The following is an 11,411-nucleotide window of genomic DNA, read 5'->3' as shown; positions in this document are numbered from 1 at the left end:
CAGGTACATCACACTTCACAATCCAGTCTGTGTCCACAGGTACGTCACACTTCACAATCCACTCCGTGTACACAGGTACGTCACACTTCACAATCCACTCCGTGTACACAGGTACATCACACTTCACAATCCAGTCCATGCATACAGGTACGTCACACTTCACAATCCAGTCAGTGTACACAGGTACGTCACACTTCACAATCCACTCCGTGTACACAGGTACATCACACTTCACAATCCAGTCCGTGTACACAGGTACGTCACACTTCACAATCCACTCCGTGTACACAGGTACATCACACTTCACAATCCACTCCGTGTGCACAGGTACATCAGACTCACAATCCAGTCTGTGCACACAGGTACATCACATTTCACAATCCAGTCTGTGTACACAGATACATGACACTCCACCATCCAGTCTTTGTCCTCAAGTACATCACACTAAAAATCCAGTCTATGTACGTACGCACATCACACTTCACAATCCAGTCTGTGTACACAGGTACATCACACTTCACAATCCAGTCTGTGTACACAGGTACATCACACTGTGTGTGTAGTCGATGGCACCCTGCACCTTGGGAATGCCCACACTCCTGGTAAAGCCCGCGTGAGCTCTGCCAGCTTCTCTCTGTTCAGAGGGAACTCAATGAAGTCTCCCTCTCTGGAAACTTGGAAGAGTTTCTGTCACCTCTTTGATTCAGAGACAGACGGTGAACTGGGAGACGTTGGATATGTCGCCTGTTCCAATATGGAAGTTTAGTAAACGGGACTGGTATCGAAAGATCGAACAAGGGACTGAGTACCATGCTGACTATATACAGTTGTGAATAGACACATGACCCAGAGCTAAGGCCAGTCTAGAGAAATGCTGCAACATGTAAGGACCTAGTATGGGTTTTTAAAAACATTTAGAGTACCCAATTATTTATTTCCAATTAAAAGGCAATTTAGCGTTGCCAATCCATCTACCCTGCACATCTTTGGGTTGTGGGGTGACCCCCACGCAGAAAAGGGGAGAATGTGCAAACTCCACACGGACAGTGACCCAGGGCCGGGATTGACCTTGGATCCTCAGCGCCGTAGGCAGCAGTGCTAACCACTGCGCCACCGTGCTCGATCCAAGTATGGGTTTGACGTGAGATCAATAAACTGATTTTGTATTTCATCAGTTGAGGTTTTCTTATCTCTTTGTGTCCTGTTCAGCAATGAATATCTGTGAAACCTGTTACTGTTATAATTGCTGGGATTGTCGCCTCTGAAACTATCCTTGGCCAAGGTTTCCATCATGCCGATAACATTGGCAACAATTCCAATCATGTCCAGAAAGAGCTCTCTAAACTTATTAGTGAATGTCATTTGTTGGAAAATTGTTTAATTTATTCCGCTTCAGATTGAGTGACTCAGTGCAATAAATCATTATTGACTGTTTACTAGTGTCAGGTGTAGTGAGAGACCCGGTGCAGTAAAACGGTATTGACCGTTTCCTAGTGTCAGGTGTAGTGAGAGACTAGGTGCAATAAAACGGCATTGACCATTTCCTAGTGTCAGGTATAGCGACAGACATGTGCAGTAAAACGGTATTGACCGTTTCCTAGTGTCAGGTTTTATGAGAGACCAGGGACGAAATTCTCCCCCAACGGCGCGATGTCCGCCGACTGGTGCCCAAAACGGCGCCAATCAGACGGACATCGCGCCGCCCCAAAGGTGCGGAATGCTCCGCATCTTTGGGGGCCGAGCACCAACATTGAGGGGCTAGGCCGACGCCAGAGGGATTTCCGCCCCGCCAGCTGGCGGAAACGGCCTTTGTTGCCCCGCCAGCTGGCACGGAAATGACATCTCCGGGCGGCGCATGCGCGAGAGTGTCAGCGGCCGCTGACAGTTTCCCGCGCATGCGCAGTGGGGAGAGTCTCTTCCGCCTCCGCCATGGTGGAGGCCGTTGCGGAGGCGGAAGGGAAAGAGTGCCCCTACGGCACAGGCCCGCCCGCGGATCGGTGGGTCCCGATCGCGGGGCAGGCCACCGTGGGGGCCCCCCCCGGGGTCAGATCGCCCCGCGCCCCCCCAGGACCCCGGAGCCTGCCCACGCCGCCTGGTCCCGCCGGTAAATACCTACTTTAATTTACGCCGACGGGACAGGCAATTTCTCGGCGGGACTTCGGCCCATCTGGGCCGGAGAATCGAGCGGGGGGGGCCCGCCAACCGGCGCTGCCCGATTCCCACCCCCACCGAATATCCGGTACCGGAGACTCCGGCAACCGGCGGGGGCGGGATTCACGGTGGCCAACGGTCATTCTCCGACCCGCTGGGGGGTCGGAGAATGACGCCCCAGGTGCGATAAAATGGGGCGTCATTCTCCGACCCCCCGCCGGGTCGGAGAATGACCGTTGGCCGCCGTGAATCCCGCCCCCACCCCCGCCGAAGTCTCCGCTCTCGGAGATTGGGCGGGGGGCGGGAATCCGGCCGCGCTGGTTGGCGGGACCCCCCGTTGGATTCTCCGGCCCGGATGGGCCGAAGTCCCGCCGAGAAATTGCCTGTCCCGCCGACGTAAATCAAACCTGGTATTTACCGGCGGGACCAGGCGGCGTGGGCGGGCTCCGGGGTCCTGGGGGGGGGCGCGGGGCGATCTGACCCCGGGGGGTGCCCCCACGGTGGCCTGGCCCGCGATCGGGGCCCATGGCGGAGGCGGAAGAGACTCTCCCCACTGCGCATGCGCGGGAAACTGACAGCGGCCGCTGACGCTCCCGCGCATGCGCCGCATTTCCGCGCCAGCTGGCGGGGCAACAAACGCCATTTCCGCCAGCTGGTGGGGCGGAAATCCCTCCGGCGTCGGCCTAGCCCCTCAATGTTGGGGCTAGGCCGCCAAAGATGCGGAGCCTTCCGCACCTTTGGGCCGGCGCGATGCCCGTCTGATTGGCGCCGGCTTTGGCGCCAGTCGGCGGGCATCCCGCCGTTGGGGGAGAATTTCGCCCCTAGTGTCAGGTGCAGTGAGAGACGTGAAACACAGAGGGCTCCATCTCCTAGAAAGAACGCAATGACTGTATTCGGACTAAATGTAACATCAACAAAGACAGGAAAATGTAGATTGATGTAAGTCACTGAAGCTTTTGTTCTGGAGAGACAGAGAGAGAGAGAGAGAGGGTTACCCCTCAGGGGGTTCATGACCAGTGACATGCAGGGGCTGAGGAAATGGGAGTTTTGGTCGTTTAGATTGTTCCTGTTGGTGCAAATCTCAAAGATTCCTTCCACCCACCCCCACCCCCCCCCCCCCCACAACCCCCCCCCCCCCCAACCCCCCACTGCTGCTTGAATTTTCGTTTAGCTGAAAGTTTTAATTTGTTCAGATGAATGTTATAAGAATGGAAATAGCCAATCTTTATATTTGTGTGTCTGTGTGTAATGAAGAATTTGTGTGTGTGAGCTCAATGTATTTCCTTCTCTAAATTGTCATTTGTTTGTGGAGTTTCAGCAATTTGAGTTCAAAGCCTCACAATGTGGATTCTGAGTTGGATTAAAGTGCAATAAAATTAAATAAACCAAAGTTTGAAGTTATAAGGCTCGATTTGAGATTTCTGTCCAGAAAGCACAGTTTGAATGGACTCTGAAGGTACAACAATCAGACTGTTTAACAAGAAGAGACCTTTGAAAAACGATGATGTTATCTCAGATAAAGAATATATGCTGATAAACATCTGGGACTTTAAATCTGAAAACAAATTCACACACATGAAGAAGTGTTTTTTCAATGTTGATTTTATAAATTACAATTCTTACAAAGTTCCTGAAAAGGTTCGCAACTGGAATTTTTTATTTTAAAAAGTTTGACAACAGTTGACACTAATTCAAATGACCGTTTCCTAGTGTCAGGTGTAGTGAGAGACCCGGTGCAGTAAAACAGTATTGACCGTTTCCTAGAGTCAGGTGTAGTGAGTGACCCGGTGCAGTAAAACGGTATTGACCGTTTCCTAGTGTCAGGTGTAGTGAGTGACCCGGTGCAGTAAAACGGTATTGACCGTTTCCTAGTGTCAGGTGTAGTGAGTGACCCGGTGCAGTAAAACGGTATTGACCGTTTCCTAGTGTCGGGTGTAGTGAGAGACCCGGTGCAGTAAAACAGTATTGACCATTTCCTAGTGTCAGGTGCAGTGAGAGACCCGGTGCAGTAAAACGGTATTGACCGTTTCCTAGTGTCAGGTGTAGTGAGTGACTCGGTGCAGTAAAACGGTATTGACCGTTTCCTAGTCTCAGGTGTAGTGAGGGACCCGGTGCAGTAAAACGGTATTGACCGTTTCCTAGTGTCAGGTGTAGTGAGAGACCCGGTGCAGTAAAACGGTATTGACCATTTCCTAGTGTGAGGTGTAGTGAGTGACCCGGTGCAGTAAAACGGTATTGACCATTTCCTAGTGTGAGGTGTAGTGAGAGACCCGGTGCAGTAAAACGGTATTGACCGTTTCCTAGTGTCATGTGTAGTGAGAGACCCGGTGCAGTAAAACGGTATTGACCATTTCCTAGTGTCAGGTATAGTGAGAGACCCGGTGCAGTAAAACGGTATTGACCGTTTCCTAGTGTCAGGTATAGTGAGAGACCCGGCGCAGTAAAACGTTATTGACCATTTCCTAGTGTCAGGTGTAGTGAGAGACCCGGTGCAGTAAAACGGTATTGACCATTTCCTAGTGTGAGGTGTAGTGAGAGACCCGGTGCTGTAAAACGGCATTGACCATTTCCTAGTGTGAGGTGTAGTGAGGGACGTGTGAAAACAGGGAGTGATCCGTCTCCTGGTAAGAAAGCAATGAGAGTGGTCGGACTAGAAACATAACATCAACGTCAGATAAAATTTAGATTAGGAAGTTGACGAGTCGCTCGCTGAATTTTTGGTAAATAATTAAATATGTTTACAAAAACATTGATGTATGTCACTGAAGCTTTTGTTCTGGAGAGAGATAGAGCGGGAGAGGGAGAGAGAGGGAGCGAGAGAGGGTTACTCCTCAGGGGGGTTCATGACCAGTGACAGGCAGGGGCTGAGGAAATGGGAATTTTGGTCATTCAGATTGTTCCTGTTGGTGAAAATTTCGAAGATTCCTCCCCCTCACTGCTGCTTGAAGTTTTGTTACGAGTCTGAAAGTTTTAATTTGTTCAGATAAATGTTATTAGAATGGAAATATAAAAATCTTCATGTAATAATCTTTATTGTCACAAGTAGGCTTTCATTAAGTTACTGTGAATTTAGTTTTAATTTTAAAAGCTGTTCCAATAAAAAGCACATTGGGTGTGGCTACCTGCCTTAGTAACTTTACAGATATAGTTGCTTTCTGGAAGGAGTTTGAATCTGCTGGTTGGACCTGGATCAGAATTTCAGGAAAAGGACCAGTCTCATTCGAGTGAGAATACAGTGTGCTAGGCCATGCCCTTGAAAAGGGGTTTTGGTTTAATTGGATTTTGTTATTGAATTGGAACAGCTAAGGGGGCATTCATTAAGTGTTATATATAAATTACTGCAGCTGTGCGGCGTCTTTATGTTTGTAATTAATAAAAATCCTTGCTGTGTTTATATATATGTATGTTAACTACATTCTTAGAATAAACTTTGTTTTGATTAAAGTGTCTAGGAAGTCTGATAAATCACACCTGCAGTGAAGGCTCTTGTGCTCATCCGAGCCAAATTCAACATTAAGGTTGTAGGCCAGGTGAAGTTCATAATACACTTTGCAGTTTCTAGGTGCTGGCCCATGACAACTTCTGCACCTGATATCTGGGCAGCATACACAATGCATTCGTCCTGGTGCACTCGACGGTGCCCAACATCTTTGAGGTTCTCCCTCAGGTGAGGGGTTGGCTCTTGGGTGACAGGGGTAATCCACTGCGATCGTGCCTGATGATGCCTATCCGGACGCCCCAGACCCAGTAAAGGGCAATTTTAGCGTGGCCAATCCACGTACCCTGCACATCTTTGGGTTGGGGGTGAGACCCACGCAGACACGGGGAGAATGTGCAAATTCCACACGGACAGTGACCCAGGCCTGGATCGAACTTGGGTCCTCAGCACCGTGACAGCCTCAGAGAAACGCTATGAAGACGCCGATGCAGCCACCAGGGGCGTGATCGAGCGGTGCATCGCTGTCCTCATGTTATGGATCAGGTGCCTGGACAGCTTTGGTGGGACCCTCCAGTGAAGCCCCAGATGGGTCTCCTGCATCGTGATGCTGCGTCCTCCACAACACCCGGCAGCAGAGGGGCCACATGCTGGAGGAGGAGGATTAATTCCAGGCCTCCATTCACGAGGAGGATAGGCAGGACATGGGGCCCGGGTATGTTTGGCTTGTGCACCAGGGCTGCTGCACACAGGACAACCAGATTGTCTCCAGGTTCGTCGACAAGGCAGTCTGGCCATTAGCAGATCAACTGTCCCTCCCCCCCATCACCACCCCCCCCCCTTTATGTCCCACCCCACCCCTATTCACCCCCTCCCCCCCGCCCCCCATATCCCCCACCCCAACACCTCCACCAGCTGCACCAGAGGATGTTGGCCCTGGGTCGGCAGTATCAGTGGGTTTGGTCCATGATGACCCGCAGTGCGAGGAGCTCTGATGCTTCGCATTGTTTGAGAGAGTCTGACTCCCGCCCCAGTGTCATATCGCACTGTCCGCCCGGGTGATCCCTGCATGCTTGCTGGCCATTCCATCACACGGGCCGTAGACTCACAGGGGAGGCGGGGGTGTGGTTGAGGTGTGGGGGGGTGTCGGTGGGGGGGGGGGGGGGGCGGGGGTTAAGGGGTACCCCCTCACGTAGTCCCCAGAACTGTGCATCTCCAACGTTGATGACCGGCCATTCTAGAAGCCCAAAATCCGTCTGGACGGCAGCTGGTCCTTGGGGTCGGGCCACCCTCCGACTGTCCGCCCCCTCGGGGGTTCCTACCTCCACCTGATGCACCGTAGTTTGTCGTGCACCCCAGATAGTGTCCCAGGAGCCGCTTCACTAAAGTGAGGTGGGTGAGTGTCTCTGGGATGGTGGAGGGTGCTGGGGACAGCAGTGACGAGAGGTCAGTATCGTCCCTGGACATGTGCTCTAGCGTGTTGGGGTGGTGGGGGCGAGGGGGGGAGGGGTAGAGTGGGGGGGGGGAGGGGAGTGGAGGGGGGGGGGGTGTTGGGGAGGTTGGGACGGGGGTTTTGCGAGGGACTCCCGATGGTCCCACCTCATCGGTGGTGACCCTGCAAGACACAAGAAAGGTGCGTGGTGAACATGGAACATAGAACTGTACAGCACAGTACAGGCCCTTCGGCCCTCGATGTTGTGCCGAACTAGTCTGAAACTAAAATCAAATCAACCTACTCCCACTCATTTTAGTGCACTCCATATGCCTATCCGATAACCGCTTGAAAGTTCCTAAAGTGCCCGACTCCACTACCATAGCTGGGAGTGCGTTCCACGCCCCAACCACTCTCTGAGTAAAGAACCTGGGCGGGACTCTCTCCACCCCCCCCCCGCCCCCCCCCCCCCCCCCGCTCCGGCGGGTGGGAGAATCGCCGAGAATCGCGCCATGCCGCCCCGACCCCCGCACACGATTCTCCCCCCCCACAGCCGATGGGGTCTGGCCCGCGATCGGGGCTCACCGATCAGCGGGCCGGCCTCTCCCCACCCCCTCCGGACCTATTTCCTTGCGAGACCGGCCCCAGAACCCCGGTGCCATGTTGGTGAGGGGCCGGAGCATTCCACGAGGTTACCGCGCATGCGTCGGTTGGCACCGGCGCCACTGCGCATGCGCGGATCCCGCGGTGCCCAGTTCGCACCAGGACCTGCGGCTGGAGTGTCGCAAACCATTCCAGCGCCGTGCTGACCCCCTGCGACGGCGTTTGCGACGGTGTGGACAGTCTGCCTCCATTTTGGAGAATGTCGCCCCCGACCTCTGACATCCCTCCTATATCTTCCACCATGAACCTTATAGTTATGCCCCCTTGTAACAGCTACATCCACCCGAGGAAAAAGTCGCTGAACGTCCACTATATCTACCCTCTCATCATCTTATACACTTCAATTAAGTCACCTCCCATCCTCCTTCGCTCCAATGAGAAAAGCCTTAGCTCCCTCAACCTTTCTTCATAAGACCTCCCCTCCAATCCAGGCAACATCCTGATAAATCTCCTTTGCACCCTTTCCAATGCTTCCACATCCTTCCTGTAATGAGGTGACCAGAACTGCACACAATACTCCAAATATTGTGCAGCATAACCTCACGGCTCTTAAACTCAATCTCCCTGTTAATAAATGCTTACACACTATAGGCTTTCTTCATGGCTCTATCCACTTGGGTGGCAACTTTCAGAGATCTATGGACATGAACGCCGAGATCTCTCTGCTCCTCCACATTCTTCAGAACCCTGCCGTTAACTCTGTAATCCGCATTTTTTTCAAATTTGTCCTACCAAAATGAATCACCTCACACTTATCAGGTTAAACTCCATCTGCCAGTTCTCAGCCCAGCTCTGCATCCTATCAATGTCTCTTTGCAGCCGAAAACAGACCTCCACATTATCCACTACTCCACCAATCTTGATGTCATCAGCAAATTTACTAACCCAACCTACAACTCCATCATCCAAGTCATTGATAAAAATCACAAATATCAGAGGACCCAGCACTGATCCCTGTGGTACACCGCTGGTGACTGGGCTCCAGGATGAAAATTTACCATCTACTACCACCCTCTGTCTTCTATGTGATAGCCAGTTACTGATCCAATCGGCCAAATTTCCCTCTATGCCATGCCTCCTTACTTTCTGAATGAGCCGACCATGGGGCACCTTATCAAACGCCTTACTAAAATCCATGTATACGACATCAACTGCCCTACCTTCATCTATGTACTTAGTTACCTCCTCAAAGAATACAATCAAACTTGTGAGGCAAGACTTACTCCTCACAAATCCGTGCTGACTATCCTGGATTAAGCTGTGTCTTTCCAAATGATCATAAATCCTATCCCTCAGGACCCTTCCCAATAATTTACCTATGACCGAAGTGAGACTAACCGGCCTATAATTTCCAGGGTTATACCTATTCCCTTTCTTGAACAAGGGGACAACATTCGCCTCTCTCCAGTCTTCTGGCACTATTCCTGTAGACAGTGAGGACATAAAGATCAAAGCCAAAGGCTCTGCAATCACATCCCTCACCTCCCAAAGAATCCTAGGATGTATCCCATCAGGCCTTGGGGACTTATCTGTCCTCAGGCTTCTCAAAATTTCTAACACATCTTCCTTCCGACTATCTACCTCCTCCAGCCTACCAGCCTGTATCACACTATCCTCCTCAACAACATGGCTCCTCTCCTTTGTGAACACTGAAGAAAAGTATTCATTTAGGGCCTCTCCTATACCTTCAGACTCCATGCACACGTTCCCACTACTGTCCTTGTCCGGCCCTAACTTCACCGTGGTCATTCTTTTATTCCTCACATAAGTGTAAAAAGCCTTGGGGTTTTCCTTGATCCTACCCGCCAAGGACTTCTCATGCCCCCTCCCAGCTCTCCTAAGCCCTTTCTGGAGCTCCTTCCTATCACTATCTTGTATCCCTCAAGTGCCCTAACTGAACCTTGTTTTCTCATCCTTACATAAGCCCCCTTCTTCCTCTTGACAAGACATTCAACCACAGGTAAACCACGAGATCACGGGTAGGCGTGACGGGGGGCTGGGGGAGGGGTGACTCTCGTGCCATCGGGATATTGCAACGCATTGGGGGTTCACTTGCTGGTGCAATGCCTCCTCTGCCTTGGTGACTGCCCGCCCTGCCACCCCGCCAACCGCGTCCATTGCCCTCTGCTCCCCGACGGTGAGCGGCTACAAGTGCGGCAGGACCTTCTGGTCTTCTTCTGCTCCCAGCAGTTGTGGGCCTTCTCCTGTGGGAACAGATAATACACAGTGTGAGGCATTTGGACGCGGGCAGCTCAGGGGCCCCGCAGCTGGTGGCCTGCGTGTGCAGGGTGCCCGGTCATGGCGGGCTGTATGGGCGTTGGCATATGGTGCAGGGTCGTGTGCGTGCGGACTGCTGGCGGGTGGGGTTCAGTTGCTCTCTAGGGGGTGGGGGGGGGGGGGGGAATGCGTGCTGGAGAGTGTGGGACAGGGCTGGTGCCTCACCCTGGCTGGCCTGGGACGTTGCCCATCCTCACCCAGCACTGCCTACCAATCCGCCTGGTGGGGACCGCACAAAGGAGGAGGTAGGGGGAGTTAATGGGTGTGGGGATTGTGGGGTGGTTGTGGTGATAGGGGCACGCAGCTGGTGACTTACCCGTGCCACCCTGAGGAAGTCCTGCAGCTTCTTTTTGTACTGCTGTCTGGTCCTCGCGGTGAGGTCCATGGGGCCCACGGCCTCTGCCACCTCTGCCAGACCTGGTTGATGTAGGAGGGTGGCAGCCTCTTTCCCATCCCAGGGAGCAGGGCGTCTCGCCTCTCCTCCACGGCATCCAGCAATACTTCCAGCTCTGCATCCGTGAACCAAAGGGCGGCTCTCCGGGGTGCCACCTTCTTGGCTGGGATGGGAGTGTGTGGGGAGTAGAGTGCCTGTATGCGGCTGTAGCATGTCAGAGTCCCGACTGCCAATCCCGACCTCACTGAATCACACATTGGCGTGCATTGGAATTGCACTAGTTCCACGTGGCCCGTGAGGGGAGATAGGAGAGAAGCTAGAGAAAGATGTGAGTTCAGGGCCCGGGCAGGGGGGAGAATTAGAGGAAGTTTGTCCAGACGGGCTAGTGGAAGGGAGGGATGTGGCAGGGGCAGCTGATTGGATCGTCTCAATCTTAGTGACAAAGACGTCCGTGAGCTCCTCCCACTTGTTGTTGGAGGTGAGGGTGGAGGGGACAGGGGAGAGGGGGTTAAGAATATGGTCTGCAATGGAGAAAAGAAGCCGGGGATTATCTTTACATTCCAGGATGATCCTGGAATGGTGAGCAGTTTTAGTAGATGGGAGTAGGAGCCAGGAGTGTTTGAAGTGGTCCAGCCGGATCTGGCAGTGGATGGATAAAACAGTTCTCCACCATATCCTTTCAAGTCTGCGTCACTTGGATGAAGTGAGTGGCGATGAGGCCGTAGAGGGGAATGGCCAGGGTGAGAGAGAGGAATGGTTTTATTGGGACGAGGATATCAAAGGTGGAGGTGAGGGTGAGGTTGAGTAAATCAGTCGCTGCAGAAATGTTGTGGTGATTGGAGGGCCAGAGACAGAGAGTTGGGATTTTGAAAGTGCCGTTGTCAGTGAATTGGGGAATAGGTTTTTCCAGGGATGGATACAGAAGGGGGTAGGGTTGGGGTGTGGAAGACGGATGTGGGTGGGGAGTGATACAACAAAGTTTATTTTTTAAAATTAATTTACGGAATGTGGGCGTCGCTGACTAGGCCAGCATTTATTGCCCATCCCTATTTGCCCTT

The sequence above is a fragment of the Scyliorhinus torazame genome, chromosome 7, assembly GCF_047496885.1.
Source record: "Scyliorhinus torazame isolate Kashiwa2021f chromosome 7, sScyTor2.1, whole genome shotgun sequence".
NCBI classification, from domain to species: Eukaryota; Metazoa; Chordata; class Chondrichthyes; order Carcharhiniformes; family Scyliorhinidae; genus Scyliorhinus; species Scyliorhinus torazame.
This window is presented reverse-complemented; position numbering follows the sequence as displayed.